Source organism: Phacochoerus africanus, chromosome 3, assembly GCF_016906955.1.
Source record: "Phacochoerus africanus isolate WHEZ1 chromosome 3, ROS_Pafr_v1, whole genome shotgun sequence".
Lineage (NCBI taxonomy): Eukaryota > Metazoa > Chordata > Mammalia > Artiodactyla > Suidae > Phacochoerus > Phacochoerus africanus.
The window spans coordinates 67,575,610-67,587,203 of record NC_062546.1 but is presented as its reverse complement, the minus strand read 5'-3'; the positions used below and the strand labels follow the sequence as shown (position 1 = coordinate 67,587,203).

General features: G+C 46.2%; 1 protein-coding gene across 1 annotated transcript in view; it reads left to right on the top strand.

Moving 5' to 3' along the window:
• The first annotated feature begins 6,158 nt into the window (after nt 1–6,158).
• The window catches only part of LYPD6B (LY6/PLAUR domain containing 6B), a 221,993-nt gene continuing 216,557 nt past the window's right edge, over nt 6,159–11,594 (top strand). Inside the window, exon 1 of the mRNA XM_047771963.1 lies at nt 6,159–6,286. The gene's annotated coding sequence lies outside the window, so the exon portion shown is untranslated. The remainder of the gene's footprint in view (nt 6,287–11,594) is intronic.

The window sequence follows — 11,594 nt, the reverse complement described above, 5'->3', positions numbered from 1 at the left end:
AGAGCATTGTCCATCATCATCATCGCAGAGCTAGGAAGCGGTAGAGCTGGCTCCGGAGTCCACTTTCCTCTTGAGGACGAGCAATGTAAAGAGACTGAACTGAAATCCTGTCTCACTCCTAGGCAGAGCTTATTTCCCGACCCAAGCCCCTAGCTGCTGACTTCCTCATTTGATGCATTCAAAACTGCTGCAACAATGTAAGCCAGTCGTCAACTTTTCCGCAAAGATCTGACCACCTACTTTTTTGTGATGCATATATTTTTTAAAATTTTCAATGTTTTGCCAATTTCTGCTGTACAGCAAAGTGAACACCTACTTTGTAGTCAGCATTGTTTTCAGAGCTGGGGAAAGGTGGTAAATAAGACAAAGTCTACATTTCCTTCACTTCCTTTCTTTCTTTTTGGCCACACCCATGTCTTGCAGAAGTTCCCAGGCCAGGGGTCAAACGCATACCACAGCAGTGACCAGAGCTACAGCAGTGACAACACTGGATCCTTAACCCACTGAGCCACCATGAAGCTAAAAAATCTTCATTTGCCTAGAGGCAAGTTATAAACCAGTGCACAACACTTTCTAAAATGATTCTGCACATTTACGTGCTATGAAGAACACAGAACAGGGTGTCTGATACCATGTGGCTTGGATGGTCCGGGAAAGCATCTGTGAATGGTTGAAGGAGCCAGCCTTGCAAAGATCTGGAGATCGTTCCAAGGAAAGGAACAGTGAGTGCAAAGGTCCTGAGGTAGATTTTTCTTGGTGTGTTTGTGGTACTAGAACTCTGATTTTATACGTAGGATTTTCTCCACAATGGAATTTTAGTTCCTTATTGACCTAGCCAATTAAAAAGATGATAAGGATGTTTGCGTTGCCTTCAAAAATAAGAAGTAAATTTGGAATAATCCAGAGCTTCTTTCCTGGGTTTCAAAATACAACAACAAAGGCATTTGAGCATTTTTATAGCCAACAACTTTGTAAGCAGACCCATACTTTTGTAGTCCATGCTTCACTGCTTGCTCTGAAACCAAGCAAAAGAGGGCAAGCCCATCCTAAGCTGATGTGTTTTAGACAGCCAAGCAAATTCACACTGATTCACAGATAATACTGAGGGATAAATACGGAAATGCTGATTTGCTGCCCAGCCTCAGGGTCAAGCACAGGCCCAAGGGGGCCAGCTGCATCTTTTTTTAGTTTTCTCAGGGAAATGGAACTGCTGCAGCATGCCACCTTGGAATTTTTTCCTGCTTGCCTTGTACGTGAGAGGTGTGCTCAACTCACTTTGGGAAGATTATTTCAACTTTTTGCTACATCAGGACTCTGCGATTGGTGAACATCAAAAGCCCAAGGAAACACATGCATCCTTGGCTGCCCTTGGTAAGGACAGAGAGAATCTCAGCGTCAAAAAGAGAAGATGCTTGGTTTTGTCTAATAAGTCTTGGGCTGAATTCTTGGGTGTCCCTGAAACATCACCACTCTTGGTATAGTTGTTATCTGCCCCATTCTTGCTTCAGACTCAGTACTTGCCAAGATCTGCCTGGAAAGAAGTGTTTCCCACTCTGGGCCTCACACGACGAGATGGCATCAGAGCAGAGTTCTCTGTTTCAGGGTCTAATTAGCCTGTGGCTTTAGGAAGTGGAACAAAACATCTACATGTTTGCAGGATGTCACTTGAAAGTGTTAGCTGAATAGCCCCAGCTGTTCAAATAGTAGAGCTAGATAAGGTGGGGCTGTGGACAGGGGTGGGATGGGCTGAGGGGCGAGAGTGCTGGAGGGAGGTGTCCAAAATCCTGGCAAGAAAGGTGTAGGCTTCTCTGAGACTTAAAGGGCTAACTCAGAGGTAGCTGCACATTTTATTTTCCTCTTGTTTCATGTAGAGGGAAGGGAGGCTTCTTGGCAGATGTGGGCTAGAAGGTGATCCAAAGTGAATCAGTCCCAGGGAGTTCCTTCTGTGGCAACAGGATCTGTAGCATCTCTGCAGTGCCAGGACGCAGGTTCTGATCCCTGGCCCCACATAGTAGATTAAAGGATCCAGCCTGGCTACAGCTGTGACATAGATCCCAACTGATCTGATCCTTGGCCTGGGAAATCCATATGCTGCTGGGCTGCCAAAAATGAAAAAAAAAAAAAAAGTGAGTCAATCCCTGGGTCTGTTTCCTCACCTGAGAAATGAGAAGGTTGAATTAAATCAGTTTCCTAGGCTCACCTATTGGTGAGAAGCACCTAAGGTGCTTATTCCCAAACCACTGCACTCTCCTGAATCAGAATTCTTGGGAGGAGTGATCTGCATCTTGAGCAGACATCTAGGTAATCCTCCTTCTTAAAAATGTTTGGCCTGTATGTTCTCTCACAAGTCTTCCAGCTCTAAAACCCTTGCCTATGTCTGCACTTGATCTTAGCCAAGAGGCCGAGATGCAATTGCCTAAGTCTGGAAGGCAGTGATTTCTAACTTGTCTTGAGATCCAAAGATTTTTGTAAGTCTAAGGACAGCTGTGGATGCTCTCTTTAGGAAAAAAATGTATGTATTCACAGAATACTGAATCCAACTTCAGGGTCTGTGAAACTTAAGAATTCCTATTCTAGGAGTTCCCACTGTGGCACAGTGGGATTTGTGGCGTTTCTGCTGCACTGAGACTCAGTTTTGATCCCTAGCCAAGCAGAGTGTGTTAAGGATCTGGTGTTGCCACAACTGTGTTGTAGGTCACAACTGTGGCTTGGAACTGATCCCTGGCCCAGGAACTCCATATGCCTCCAGGCAGCCAAAAAAGAATTTTTTTAAAGTCAACTCTCAAAAGAGAATCTAAGCAGCTAGAATTGTGGCTAGCATAAAGTAGCTGCTCACGGAAGGCTGCATGTTCTTTTTATGTCTTCAAGCTTTTCCATACAATGTACTAGTATTATCTTGACTTTATAAATGAGGAAACTGGGGCATAGAAAAATTAATATATCTTGTAAGTGGTGACTGGATTTTAACCTAAGTGATCTGATTCCAAAATCAATGAACTTAAAATACTGTGTTACCTAATGAAGTGGTTATCAGATTTGCCTACCTGAATTCTTGGCTCTTTCTTACCCAACTACTTCTGTTCACTTCCCTATACCTCTCCTATATTAGTTTAATTAATTGAGCAGTTATTATGTGCCAGGAATTAATCCAGTTTTTTTTTTTTTTTTTTTTTTTTTTTTGGTACCAGTGGCATGTGGAAGTTCCAGGGCCGGGGATTGAACCTGGGATACAGCAGTTACAGTGCTGAATCTGTCACCCACTGGGCCAGCAGGGAATTCCCTAGGTACTTTATATGCATTATTTCATTGAAAAATATGCACAGAAAAAAAATGGAGTTCCCTTCGTGGCTCAGCTATTAACAAACCCGACTAGGACCCATGAGGATTTGGGTATCATCCCTGGCCTCGATCAGCGGGTTAAGGATCTGGTGTTGCCATGAGCTGTGATGTGGGTCACAGACATGTCTCAGATCCCCAGTTACTGTGGCTGTAGTGTAGGCCAGCAGCTACAGCTCCGATTCAACTCCTAGCCTGGGAACTTCCACATGCTCTTAAAAGACAAGACAAGACAAGAAAAATATGCACAGAAAATGATTTGTGGTATTAATGTACACATTAAGTCCTACGTAAAGGCTGGAAAAGTTAGCAAGGTAAGTATATCCCAAGGATCAAAAACTGTTGGGATTATTTCCTTTTTGGATAACTTCTCTTCCATTATACTATCAGAGAACTAGAGATGAAAAAGAATCTGAAGATTTTTCAAGTTCAAATATCATTTTCCTAGGGACCAGCAGAGAATTGTAACCTGCACAGTTATTTGCATTAATTAATTAATTTAGTCTAAATTCTTCAGAATTCCTCAATAGTTCTGTTCTATATTCAGCACTTTAATGGCTAGCAGACATCAGCTGGCTCTCTTTGCACTGCCAGGCTGAGCCCCATTAAAGATGATAAGAGCATCATTTATTGAGCAGATGTTTTGTGCTGGCGCTGTGCTCACACATTTCACATGCATTATCTCATTTAGCCTCACAGTGGTATCGGCCCTTTATATTTCAGATACCCCTTTCAAGCAAAGGACTTCAGAGATCTTGTCTGATTTCATGCAAACACATTTCCCAAATGGGAGAAATGTGTAACTGAGGAAGATGCTTAGGGCTATTCTGCAAGCCCAGAAGAGAGAGAGAGTGCACAAAAGAGACAGAGAGAGACAGAGAACGAAAACACCAGGGCAGAACTTGTACTTGCCTGATGATTCCAAGGCCAGTCTGGGTGGCAGCATGTACCAGGCTGGCCCAGCCAAGATCACACACACAGAAGGAGGATCCTAAATCACTGGGATCACATGCTCCACTGACTGAAACTAACACACAGGAAGGGCTGGGTCCACTTCATGTGGGTGAGACCCGGAGGGGCTCCTGAGCTCAGCCTCACCTACTGGTGCAAGTGTCTGTCCCAAGGGCAGGCCCTTCACAGCCCCAGCCTGGGACATCAGCCTCCCCACCTACCACAGAGGGAGTACAGCGGGACCAGGGCACATCTGTGTGGGGCATCCTCTGTGACTTATTCCAGGCTGGCCAGCCAGGCAACACTACATCATAAACATCCATCTGTGCAGGACTCCCTGATAAAGGGGGATGGGGTTCAGGCCTTGAGAGTGTTGAGCCCATTGTTGAGGGGAAGGAGGGTGGGCCACTTGGCCCTGACTTCACCTTAACAGACAGCCTCCAATTATGGCTTCTCAGGTTTGATGTGCAGTCACTGAAGTGTATTGAAGTAGGTATAAGAAAGAATGTTTTCCATGCAACTTTAAAGTTGTATTGCGTTTCCTGTTGTGCACTTGGAATGCATTTCTGTAATGAGTCTTGAAATTAACCTGTAACAGCATCATGCATCATCTTGTGTGTGTGTGTGTGTGTGTGTATGTATGAAGATCATTCATTTGTTCAATAGAACACACAAAAAATATACCACATTCTCCATCCTATTCTGACATGTCTTTGTTTTTGAAACTGTCAGGGCCTCAGTAAATGCAAATGGCTCAGGTCACACTCAACCACAGAGAAGACTGGAAAGGCTTCAGGTTAGAGAACTCAGACCAAATCCAAGCCCCATTTCTGCAAAAGTTCAAGGCTTCCCAGCCAAAGGTCCCAGAGGCACTCTAGGGCTCCTGACTCAGCTCTGTTGCCATCTGTGGGATCTTGGGTCCCAGCAGCACTCCAGTTGCCCAAACTCTGGGCTGATTTGCACCATGCAAGGCAGGCAGGACAGCAGGATATGTCTGAGTTCCCCTGCCTTGTGACAGCTTCAGAAGTTAATGATTTGCTTGGCAGCTTACAAAGCTGCCCTGGGCGTGTGGATCTGCTGCAAGCCAGCTGCTTGACTGGGATTCGGAGAAGAGGGAAGCAGGATGAAGAGGATGGGTGGCTTGGAAGCCAGGCAGCTTGACAAAGCGGGGGTGATGCTGGAGCAGACTCTGGCCTGGGGGCAGCAATAGGAGGCTGGACTCAAAAGATCCAGTCACACCTCATTTATTCATCAGGTATTAACTGTCTGGGTTCGTTCACCTCTGGTGATTCAAGTGGACAGGAGAGGTTCCTGCCCTGCGTGGAGCTTACAGTCTTGGAAGGGGGGCACATCACTATATGAAATGTTATTTTAGTTTAAAGCCATTATTTAAAAAGGGGACACTCATTTGAGGGGTGATTGAAGTAGGAATGGGGGCTAGGGAATGATCAGAAAAGGCCTTTCTGCGCTCTTCCAGTTCTGAAAGAACTTGCCCTTGGTCCCGTCGCTGTCACCCTGAGGGCCTCGGTTCTCGGTTTCTACAGCCCACAGAGAAAGGGACTGGCCTCTGCTCTTAGTGCTCAGCCTGGTACAGTTCTCACGCTCTGCCAACCATTTCCCCAGCGGGCCAGGCTGTGTAGAAACAGGCCGGGCCCTGGCTCCCCGCCGCTTTCCAAGCATTAACCGTCCCAGGTTTCATCTCTTACGCGGCCTCACGGGCCTCCCTTCCACTGGGCATAGGAACCCCAAAGTTCCCAGAGAAGCAGGAGCCCCAGGCGCTCCCGGCGGGGGCGGGGCTCACCTGTCCCATCCCGGTCCCGCCCCCTCCCGGGCGCCCCAGGTGGCTTGGGGCGGGGAGGAGCCGCGCCCGCTCCGCCCAGCGCGGACGCACCAACGCCGGCCCCCAGCGGGCGAGCTCGCAGCAGGGACCTGGAGCCGGGAACCCGGAGCCCAGAGCCCAGGGGTCGCGCGGACAGGTTCGGCGGGCGCGGTGGCGCAGGTAAGCAGAGTGAGCGCAGCAGGATCGGGGCGGCGGTCGTTGGGGGACCGTGAGCTCAGCGTCCCAGCCCTGCGGGGCCAGGCGTCTACGTCGGGCAATGCGGAGAGCACTGGGCGGGAGTGCCGGGGGAGCGAGCGTGCCGGGTCCGCGGTGAGGCGCTGCGGTCGGGGTCCAGTCGTTGCCTGGTAGTGAACAGCTGCGAACATCTTCACCAGGCAGAAGCTAGGGGGCGGGGGCAGAGGCAGGACCAGGGCTCAGTGGGTCTCTAAGCTGTCCTGGCGGCACCGAGGCACTATTTCTGCGGCTCCGGTGGGGCGGGGGAGAGGCTGGGGGGCCGACTGTTGAGGAGAGCGCGGGGCTGGACCGGGGGTTCAGGCCTGCGTGGGGTGGTGATGGAGAGTGGAACCGGGATCTAGCTCCCACCTCTCCATCTGCGGAGCTTCCCAGGGGCAGCGCGCTTTCCGCCGCTCCCGCTCCCTGGCGTTGAGTATCCGATGTACCCCTGGTTAGTTAACGGGGCTTCCAGAAAACTGAGTACGCAAGACTGCTCTGACTCCACGGCCTGAGGATGTAAGGCTCCATCCGCCCCAGTTTGTGTGTCCTGGGGCGCTGTGGGGGTTGGATGGGTGCTCTCCTCTCCTAGGTCCTGGTCATAGGAGTGATCAAGTGGAAAGAGTCTAGAATTTAAATTCTAGTTACTGTGTGACCTTGAGCAACTTGCTTAACTTCACTCAGTCTGTTTCCTGAAAGATAAAAAGGGTGTTATAATCATTACAACAGCCTTAAGATATATGATGTTCATAAAGCTCAGGGCATGTTGCTTGATGAAAGTTCTCTTCCTCCCCCCACCCCCCATGTGTTATGGTAACACTTTGTGGCTCCCAGAGGTCCCCACTCATTTCTGAACAGAAGGGAGACCCACGAGATTCAGTTTACTCTTGTAGGAGGCAACAGGGGTGCTGGTATGTGCGTTTTGGGTGGTGGCATTTTTTTCCCACCTTGATTTGTTTAAGGCTAGGCCTCCCTCCTCTAGGCTCTCTTCCTGACATCATCCTACAGGCAGGTTTGAGATGTGACAATGCATAGGCCCTGAATATAGAAGGGGTGTTATGGGCCTGCTTTCATCATTACTGACTGTATTTGCCAGAATTCTATCCTTTGGGTTGGATTTTGATCATTTGAAAATTGCCTTATGTAGTATAGAAATTGATTGGGTCATATAAATGAAAAGGCTGAGGGTATTAGCTTCAGACACAGCTTGATCCTGGGGCTCACATAAGGTTGCAGGGGTTATTCTGTCATATCTATCTGTCTGTCTGTCTGTCTATCTATCTGTCTATCATCCATCCATCCATCCATCCATCCTGAGGCTCTTTTTCCCTCTCTGTTGACTGGTTTTAAGTATGAAGTGATAAAAAGCAATGGCACCTTTAGACTTATCTGTTTCTTTACAGAGGGAGTATAGGAAGGTTGTTGCTCTCTTCTTCCATCTCCTCTATCCTTTTAGCAAATCATACCTGTATACTAGACCAAAGTGGGGTGAAGCTATTTCAGTAAACAGGGAGTGAGTTTCCACCATAGGAGAGGGTATTTTGTTCAGGTGCCACTGTGTTAGTACCACCCCACATGTCAGGAATTGAGGAAGGATAGTTGCCAATGAGATGTCTGATTTCTGGGCATATAAAAATAGGACCTGTTAAATAGGTCTATCTCTACCTTTGCTAATGACCACCTAAAGGAATCTTTGGTAGAGTGTAGACAGCTTGGGTTTTGAATTCCATCTGTCAATTATCAAGTCTTTATCCAAGGCACAGAAGGCATCCTGCATGTTGATTCATTGTTTTGTTGTTCATTCATTCATTCAACCATTCATTCAACATTTTAAAAATGCCCAACATGCCAAGGCCTCTGCCAAGGGTGAAAATGTTTGCTTTTGAGAAGCTCACAGTCTACTTGGAGAGGCAGATGTGCAGATAAGTGTCTGGGACTATTAAACGGTCTGGGACATGCAAAGATTTCCTAAGGAAACCGTAGTTAAGCTCTGAATTGGAGATTAGTAGGGCTGCTCTAAGAGAAAAATGTGGAGGGACTTCCCAGGCCAAGCAGTGGGGTAGGTTAGGGTACTATCTGTTGTAAGTAACGGTATTTAGGTTACGTTACTGTCTTCTTTAAGAAGTCTAGAGGTAGGTGGTTCAAAGTGGTCACAGTTCTAGGTTGGCTTCTTGACAATTCTCTTGGTTTCCCCTGCCCTGCCACAGGGTGACTGGAGCTCCATCATGCCTTCACTTGATAACTTCCAAAGCCAAAAGGGAGGGAGACAACTGGCTTCTCAATGATTTTCTAAATAACAAAAGACAGAATTTCTCAGAAGTTCCCTGTGCCATTGACCTATGTCCATGCTCAGCCAGTCACTGGTAAAGGAGGAAAGGGTGGCTGTGGCTGTTGTGGTCAAGCAGTGTTTCAGAGCTGGGGGAGGGTTCACCTTCCATGAGCACCTTGGTGCCCATCTCTGAGAATCAGAATTGTGTTAGCAAGGCAGAAAGCAAGATCGCCAGTTGGGCTATTAGGTAGGCAGTCATGTCTCCCACAGGTCGTGACAGATGATGAAAGACATGGTCTTATGGGCCACCAGGAGAATTCAGTACTTAGAAGTGTAGGGTGTGGCTGAGGGGGGAAAGGAGCTGAGATTGGAGATGCAGGTGGAGACAGGAGTACCCTATGTTAGATGCTGTTTTTGGGTGGCAATGAACAGCCCAAATCTTGGTCCCATTTCTCAAAGAACTTACATTCAAGACCTGGAAGAGTTTTTCTGAATTTGTCATCCTCCCACAGTCACAGCAACAGGGGCTTACTCTATGGGGGCAGTTCTATAGGGTGAATTAGGGTGGAGGAGTTAAGGGAGGGCCATGTGCAGTTTGAAAAAACCTCACAGCTGGTTATGCTGTGCCTCCCAAGCCCCATACTCCTTCAGCTCTCAGCTGCCCCCTCTTGAGAACATTTACTCTAAATGGTGTCTTTGTTTCCATATTGTTCCTGCCTTCAAACTAACAGGCTGGGGCTTGGTGAAGATGCAGATAGTGGTAGATCCTGGACTAGAGAATAGTTTTCTTATGATAGTCCAACAGGTGAATATTTTACAGCTGTGTTTAGTAGGAAACAGACCTCCACTGTCAACTCTTTTAAAGCATTTAGCCTGTTTTCATATAAAGTATGAAGTGAGTGCTGCTTTTTGTTTCAGTCTGATATGGTGACATAGGTGGACGTTTGGTGTTCGGTTGGGCAACCAGGATGCTACTTCTCATCAACTTCCATTCTCAGTATTTACTTAGCACAGAAAGTGGCAGAAAGATTTAGTCACTAGTTCTGGAAGAAAGGAGAGAGTGGAGAGCAGCGTATTTAGTTGTTTCCATCAGCAGTCCTGCCCAGGGCTGCTCAGGATCTCTGGAAGCAGGAGTGAGGTAAAAAGAGGCCTTGGGCAGCCATTCATTCACAAATAATTACCTACTGTGTGGCAGACATTGCTCTGGGGATAAAAAGAATACACAAGAGGGTTGTGGCTCAGCAGTTAACAAACCCGACCAGCATCCATGAGGACGTGGGTCGGATCCCTGGCCTTGCTCAGTGGGTTAAGGATCTGGCGCTACCATGGGCTGTGGTGTAGGTCGCAGGTGTGGCTTGGATCCAGGATTGCTGTGGCTGTGGTGTAGACCAGCAGCTGCAGCTCCAGTTGGACCCCTGGCCTGGGAAACCCCATGTGCTGTGGGTGTGGCCTTAAAAAAACAAAAAGAATATGCAAGAACCTCAAAGACTCTGTTCTCATGGAGCTTCCACTCTACTGGAAGGAGACAGTTATATTTTGTCTTCTGTGTCAGGCGATAAGAAGGACCACAATGAAAAATAAAACAGGTTAAGAGAAGGATGCAGTAGTTGGCAACAAGCTGGGCACAGTGCTAGAAATCTTCAAGGTTTAGTCTCTCTCTGATTTCCAGCGAGGAATATAGCCAGAGCAGGTATGGTATTGGGCAAAAAAGGACATTCACTCAGAAGAAGAGGATTACATATCGAATAACTTCATCTTAAAGGATTTTTTTTCACGCAGAATCTCTTTGTTTGTTATACTTCACATTGTTCGCAAACATGATTTACAACGCCTTACAAAGCAAGGTACTAGATGATGAGAAATAAGTGAAGAAACATGAGCAAAGAGAAAAATCAGGGTCATTTCTTTCATCATTGTGTTCCAGAGTTGTTTAGATTTGGTAGCAGAGGAAGAAGGAAGTATGGTGATTAAAAATATGGTAATTCATGCTCAGCATTCATTATTTACGAGGTGACAACATATAGTTTTGATGTCTCAGAAAGTTATAACTTTCTTGACTATGTGTATAAAGAGCCATTTTATTTGATAGGAAAAAATACTCTCTTTACGAAAGTTGTATCTCTAACTTCTCAGGTCAAAGAAAACTAATATAATTATTTTTTTAGGTCAGTATAAAGTACACCAGAGGTTAACAGATCAAAAGCCTAATTCCAAGGTCAAATAATATGATAGAGGTAAAAATTGGTGAGAAGTTGAGTTTGGACTCATAATTGGCTGGGAAATATAGATAATTTCAAATAAAAATTTACAGTGTAGTGAAGTTATGCAGAGGTAATTTTACTTACCCATTTTTTATTTATTTGGCCACACCTGTGCCATGTAGATGTTCCTGGGCCAGGGATGGAACCTGAGGTCCAGCAGTGACAACGCTGGATCCTGAACCCACTGTGCCACCAGGGAACTCCATGCTTACTTATCTTTATTGGGTCATTTCTTTCTTAATGTTGAGTTTTGAGAGTATGTCCTATAGTAGAAATATTATTTCCAAATACATTCTCTCAGTCTGTGTTGGAGCTGCAGCTGCTGGCCTATGCCTCAGCTTGTGGCAATGCCAGGTCCTTAACCCATTGGGTGAGGCCAAGGATTGAACCTGCATCCTCATGAATAGTAGTTGGGTTCTTAACCCACTAAGCCACAGCAGGAACTTCTGTATTTTGTCTTTTTATTTGTATAGCAATGTTTTTCTCAGGGTAAACGTTTTTTAACTTTGCTAAAACAATTTATCAATCTATTTATGGGCCAGATGTCTGTGGTTGAATATAAGAATTCTTATCCAACTAAGAGTTTTCTGAACTTTCTTCTAAAAGTTTTATAGTTTTATTTTTTTACATGTAGATCTGTGATCCATTTGGGGTTAATTTTTATATAAGGTATAAACTATGAGTCAAAAAAATTTTTTTGATGGGGGGCATGTGGGATTCCAGCTGT